Source organism: Pogoniulus pusillus, chromosome 13 (assembly GCF_015220805.1).
Source record: "Pogoniulus pusillus isolate bPogPus1 chromosome 13, bPogPus1.pri, whole genome shotgun sequence".
Classification (NCBI taxonomy): domain Eukaryota; kingdom Metazoa; phylum Chordata; class Aves; order Piciformes; family Lybiidae; genus Pogoniulus; species Pogoniulus pusillus.
The window spans coordinates 6,146,736-6,152,735 of record NC_087276.1 but is presented as its reverse complement, the minus strand read 5'-3'; the positions used below and the strand labels follow the sequence as shown (position 1 = coordinate 6,152,735).

The 6,000-nt window shown below is 47.4% G+C and overlaps 1 long non-coding RNA gene across 1 annotated transcript in view; it reads left to right on the top strand.

The window, feature by feature from the left end:
• The first annotated feature begins 1,282 nt into the window (after positions 1–1,282).
• Positions 1,283–6,000, top strand: part of LOC135180291 (uncharacterized) — a 47,331-nt gene continuing 42,613 nt past the window's right edge. The window contains exons 1-2 of the long non-coding RNA XR_010304368.1: positions 1,283–1,520; positions 3,378–3,492. This is a non-coding gene — a long non-coding RNA (uncharacterized LOC135180291). The remainder of the gene's footprint in view (positions 1,521–3,377; positions 3,493–6,000) is intronic.

Sequence of the window (6,000 nt, the reverse complement as noted above, 5' to 3'; positions counted from 1 at the left end):
CTCTGGTAATCTTTGATGAAGTAAGGGGTCTTGCTTAAGTGTCTTCCTCATGAACTTCCAAGTCCTGGTTCTTCTATTTGCTCATACAGGAAAGGTGGCACCAGGAGGAATGCATTTCCATTTAAATATGCAAAAGACTATCTCTTCCACATGCCTCCCTCCTTCACCAATCTAATTACTCTTATCTTTAAGCTTATTGAGATGGTGGTGCAAGCAGGAATGCAGTTTCATTCAAACCCCCCCTTCCTCCTGGTCTGTGACCTCTTGCCACGAACTGATCAGATCAAACATATGATTCTATATATTTCTCACACAAAGTAAGTCTGTGTCCAGTTCTGGGCTCCTCAACTCAAGAGAGATGTTGAGATACTGGAACGTGTCCATAGAGGGGTGATGAGTGTTGTGGAGGCTTATTTATGCCTGCTCTGCCTGGACATGTCTCTCTGCCTGCACCAGGGATAAACGAGCCCAAAGGGACACAACAACCCTCACCAAGTGTTCTTCCTAAACCACCAAGCCACTGGGTACCTGCTCCTTGTAAACCTTCTGATAAGGAAATCATCACATTTCAGCTGAACACCTTACTGAAAGTCCAGGCTCGAGCTGTAACTTTGGGTATCTAAAGTTACTGAACCTCACAGGGTTCCAAATTGGAGAGTTGTTGTTCCTAACTCAGCTGCACAGGTGTACAGAATCAGACGTTTAAGTCAGTTGGAAGGGAAAGGGGCAGAAGTTCACGCTCCCCTCGTGTTTTACCTCAAGAGCTGTGTGCTGTGTTCACTGTGAAATAGTTTTGTTTTCTCTAATCAGTCGAAGCCTGAGCAGTCAGCACTTAGTGTGTTTACTGCAGGGGTCAGTGGGACTGCCTCCCAGCACGGCCGTTGTGACCACTCGGTTAGTGTGGTGCTAGAAAACCAGCTTTTGCCTGACTTAATGCAGCATTAACTGGGAAGAAACCCAGCGGGGCCATAAAGTCAGTTGCCCAGGACACCTGATTGCGTAAGCCCCCCCACGCCCGGCTCGGGGCTGCCAGGTGCTGGGCGCCAGGTGATGCCCATATGTGGAGTCCAGGCCTGTGGGTTTTGCCCAGTATGGTAAGGTTTGGCTGACTGCCCACCCGATTGGTCCTTTGAGTGGCCAATGAGAACCCGATTGGTCCTTTGAGTGGCCAATGAGATCACTGGCTCTCGGCCCACACTGGATAAATAGGGGTGCACAGGCGCAGGTGCTAGGCCTGCCCCACATTGCTTGCTTGCCTGCCTGGGTACTTCCTTGCAGCTGTATGCCTGCCTTTAATCAGCGTTAGACCCGTGCTCAGACTGCACCGAGTCCTGCCTCTGCACCTGGAGATCCTGCCTGCAGACCCCTGGAGAGAGCAGCCAGCAGCAGAAAGGTCAGGCTGCCATTTCCCCTGACTCCAGAAGATTCCAGCCTCAGTCCACAGGCAGAGACCCTGAAGAATTGGACACTTGCAACAGGCAGACGCAGCCCCGGAGGGTGATCAATAATTGATAAGAATTGTGAGTAGATGCCTCTGTAATTTCTATTATCTCTGCCATAAAGCAGAGAGCAGCTTTCAGCTCAGCTTTGCTGGGCAAATAGCATAAGACCCCAAGCGGCATTAAGCTGTGGGGGAAACTCTCTCTCTATAGATATGTAGTTTGAAATGTTTGCTAGTGATTAATAAGTTTCTCTAGATATATATTATCCATAATATAGTCATAATTGTGTAAAGAACAATTTAATGTTGAAGTTCAGTGGTTGGGGGTGGCGAGAGTTGAAAATATTGGGAGTTTAATAAATAGAATCACAGAATCAAGCAGGTTGGAAGAGACCTCCAAGATCAGCCAGTCCAACCTAGCACCCAGCCCTAGGCAGTTAACTAGACCGTGGCACCAAGTGCCTCAGCCAGGCTTTTCTTGAACACCTCCAGGGATGGTGCCTCCACCACCTCCCTGGGCAGCCCATTCCAATGCCAATCACTCTCTCTGCCAACAACTTCCTCCTAACATCCAGCCTAGACCTGCCCTGGCACAACTTGAGACTGTGTCCTCTTGTTCTGTTGCTGGGTGCCTGGGAGAAGAGGCCAACCCTCACCTGGCTACAGCCTCCCTTCAGGTAGTTGTAGACAGCAGTAAGATCACCCCTGAGCCTCCTCTTCTGCAGGCTGCACACCCCCAGCTCCCTCAGCCTCTCCTCGCAGGGTTTGTGTTCCAGGCCCCTCACCAGCCTTGTCGCCCTTCTCTGGACACCTTCCAGCCTCTCGCATGAACTAATTTCTCCCCTCCGCCACAAACCGGCGTAGGGGCAATGCCACCCCCCGCGACATTAATTGGCGTAGTCAGAGCAGGCTGCACAATGTTGGAGACATTTGGTAACTTGGGCTATAAAAGCACAGGCTGTGGGCTCGAATGGGCTGCTAAAAACGGCCGGCAGCCAAAAATTTTACCTCAGAAACCAGCTAAGAACGTTCCAGAAAGTCACGCTTTAATCCTCGCTACCTGTCTAGTGCAAACACAGACGGAGCTGAGGAACGCGGCTGAAAAGATCCTGAGCTTAGAGAGAGAGAGAGAGTGAAAAACTGAAATTGCAGAATCGGAGGCTTTTTGATTTGATCTCTTTGTGTCCGATAAGAGAGGTGAAACCAAGTTCTATATTCCGCCCCCCCCATTCTCGCTAGCGGAGAGCGGAGGAATAGAGGCACTGAATAGAGGCACTTAATCGCCCATTAACTAACACAAAAGAGATGGCTCTGCCTTCGGGGCAGGAGACGCCAGCTTCCAGTTCAGCCCAGCCCAAATTCAGCAGCTCCAGCCGCTCCTGCCAGCGCCGTCTGGGCCGTAGCATTTCAAAGCAGAGCCGCGGCAATGAGGCCGGCGAGAGGCCTGGAGCACAAACCCTGTGAGGAGAGGCTGGGGGTGTGCAGCCTGCAGAAGAGGAGGCTCAGGGCAGACCTCATTGCTGTCTATAACTACCTGAAGGGAGGCTGTAGCCAGCTAGGGGTGGTCTCTTCTGCCAGGCAACCAGCAACAGAACAAGGGGACACAGTCTCAAGTTGTGCTGGGGGAGGTCTAGGCTGGATGTTAGGAGGAAGTTGTTGGCATTGGAATGGGCTGCCCAGGGAGGTGGTGGAGTTGCCATCCCTGGAGGCGTTGAAGCAAAGCCTGGCTGAGGCACTTGGTGCCATGGTCAGGTTTCTTGGCTAGGGCTGGGTGCTAGGTTGGGCTGGATGATCTTGGTGGTCTCTTCCAACCTGTTTGGTTCTATGATTCTATAAATTTTTGCTGGTTTTGGAGGTACTAAAAGTAAACGTTTGAAAATGTCCATAATTATAACACAATGGCTTTCAAATTTGTTTAAATTAATTTTTTTGATAGCTTCTTCTAATAAGCAAAAGGAAAGAAGAGTTTTAAAGACACAGAGGAACAACCAGAGAAGGTGGAATACTGTATCAGGAGAAAGTAGAAGCCACAGTGATGAAGAAAACAAAAGGTAAGAAATAGGAATTCAGTAGTCATTTATATTCAGCTAGTATCACAGAATTATTAGGATTGGAAGAGACCTCATAGATATTCAAGTCCAACCCTTTACCACAGAGCTCAAGGCTAGACCATGGCACCAAGTGCCACATCCAATCTTGCCTTGAACAGCCCCAGGGATGGCTGTGATAGTTCCAGAGGAAACTACCAGGAGCAATTCTTCAGTGGATTAATACAAGAATATGTAAGTCCTTTTTTTTCAATCTGCTTCCTTGTTCAGAGCTGCTATGTCACTCATTTTATTAAACTACCCTTTTTTCTATTCATTTATGCACCTCTAAAACCCTACAGCTTTTGGTGGTGCAGTGGAAGCTGCTGCCGCATAGTGTGATCTTCCTTTGGAAAACATACCTATAATTCATGCTGCATGAAATGCTTGCTGGCAGAAAGGGCATCTGTAGCACGATAGAAATCAGTGCAGGCCTGGGATGGACCAGGCACAGTGCCAAAGAGTAGGAAGATAGCCTGTGGCTATCATCGTCATTATACCAGTATGTGCTAGTTTGAAGCTAGCTAGAATGTTTTGGTGAGGACTAGATGACAGGCTGTGAAAGGGAAACAGTGGTGGTGTTTACTGCACTCACAGGCTTGCTGAGAGGTATAAGAACAAGAACACAAACACAGATAAGGGAGTTCTCTCTCTGGGCTTTGGGCTGAACTTCTCTCTCTAACCTAACCTACTGTCTGTGTGACTAATCCTTCTGCTTCCTAACCCCCCTGGCTGACCCTTCAAACTACCTTGAGTGTAAAGCAAAGTCTGGGGTCAGGTAGAGGGGTGGGGAGAAGGTGGAAGGGTGGTTGAGAGCCCCTCCTGGGGACTCAGGTTTCTGGGAGGGCTGTTGTGTTTCTGTATTACTTTTTACCTTGTCTATTTCTGTCTATAGCTGTAGATACTGCAAATACCTGCTTGTATATTGTGCTAAGCTGTACATATAAAGCTTTATTCAATTCCCAGAGCTGCTGAGTCTGCTCTGGGTGATTTTCTTAAGTGTGTGTGTGTGGGGGGGGGGGGGGGGAGGCAGATAGCACCCACACCATCAAACAGTAGCTTATAAGTGTGGCATTATTTGGGATTGCATTGACATAGAAAGTTGCAGGAGCATTTTCCAGGTTTTCTATTCAGACAGAAATCTGCTGAAGCCATGTTACAAGGCACATTCTGTGATCCTTTAAATAAGGAATCTGATGTGAAAAAAAGGACATAAGTGTGGGGAAAAAAAAGAATGACTTGAAAAAAATGGTAGCTGATGAAGATCTCAGTTTTCACTGTGATGTAATTCCAGGAGGCTCAACGTTTTTAAACATTGCTGTTATTATTTGCTTTGAGATTTCAAAACTTTCCACACAGTAGAGGAGAGACATCAGCAGGCCTAAACTGTGGAAGAATCTAACCATTAAAACAAAACCAGGGCAGTATTCTTCCAATGTTTATTAGCAAAGGTTTATTATATATAGATGTGTGTATATATATATATGTGTGTGTGTTATTATTGGCTAACAAGTTAACCATGGCACAGCAATGTGCCCTTGTGGCCAGAAAGGCCAAGGGGATCCTGGGGTGTATTAGGAAGAGTGTGTCCAGAAGGGAGGTTCTTCTTCCCCTTTACTCTGCCCTGTGAGACCTCATCTTGAACACTATGTTCAATTCTGGGCTCTCCAGTTTAAGAGTGACAGAGATCTGCTGGAGAGGGTCAAGCAGAGGGCTATGAGGATGATTAGGGGACTGGAGGGCATGGCTGATGAGGAGAGGCTGAGAGACTTGGGATTTTTTAGTCTGGAGAACAGAAGATGTAGAGAGGATTTGATAGATGTTTATAAATACTTGAGGGCTGGCCAGGAGAGGGGGGACAGGCTCTGCTCACTGCTCCCTGGCATAGGACAAGGAACAATGGATATAAGTTGCAGCACAGGAGGTTCTGCCTCAACACAAGGGGGAACTTCTTTACTGTAAGGGCCACAGAGCACTGGAACAGGCTTCCCAGAGATGTTTTGGGGTCTCCTTCTCTGGAGACTTTCAAGGCCTGTATGGATGTGTTCCTCTGTGATCTGTTAGATAGTATTGTCCTGCTGTGGCAGGGAGGTTGGACTGGATGATCTCCTTGGATCCATTCCAACCCCTATCATCCTGTGAGCCTGTGATTATAACCATAGCAAAGGTTTAAAATAAATCCATATATTTATATCCTTGCAAAAAGCTGCAAATTTCTCCTGCCTGAAACTTGTTTTTTGCTAGAATAGGAAATTGGATCTGCTGTGCTCCAGCTCTGCTCTGCTGGCTGATAGTTAAACCTGTGCTTATTCAGTGAACACATCTGCACTGTAAAAAATGTGAGTCCACTACATAACATTGTTGGTTCTGATAACATATTCCAGATTAAAACCCAGAACTAACTACTTGCCCCCATAGTTACTTTGTGACAGTAGCTGTCCACTTGAGTGATACTTGTTAGCAATTTCAGTG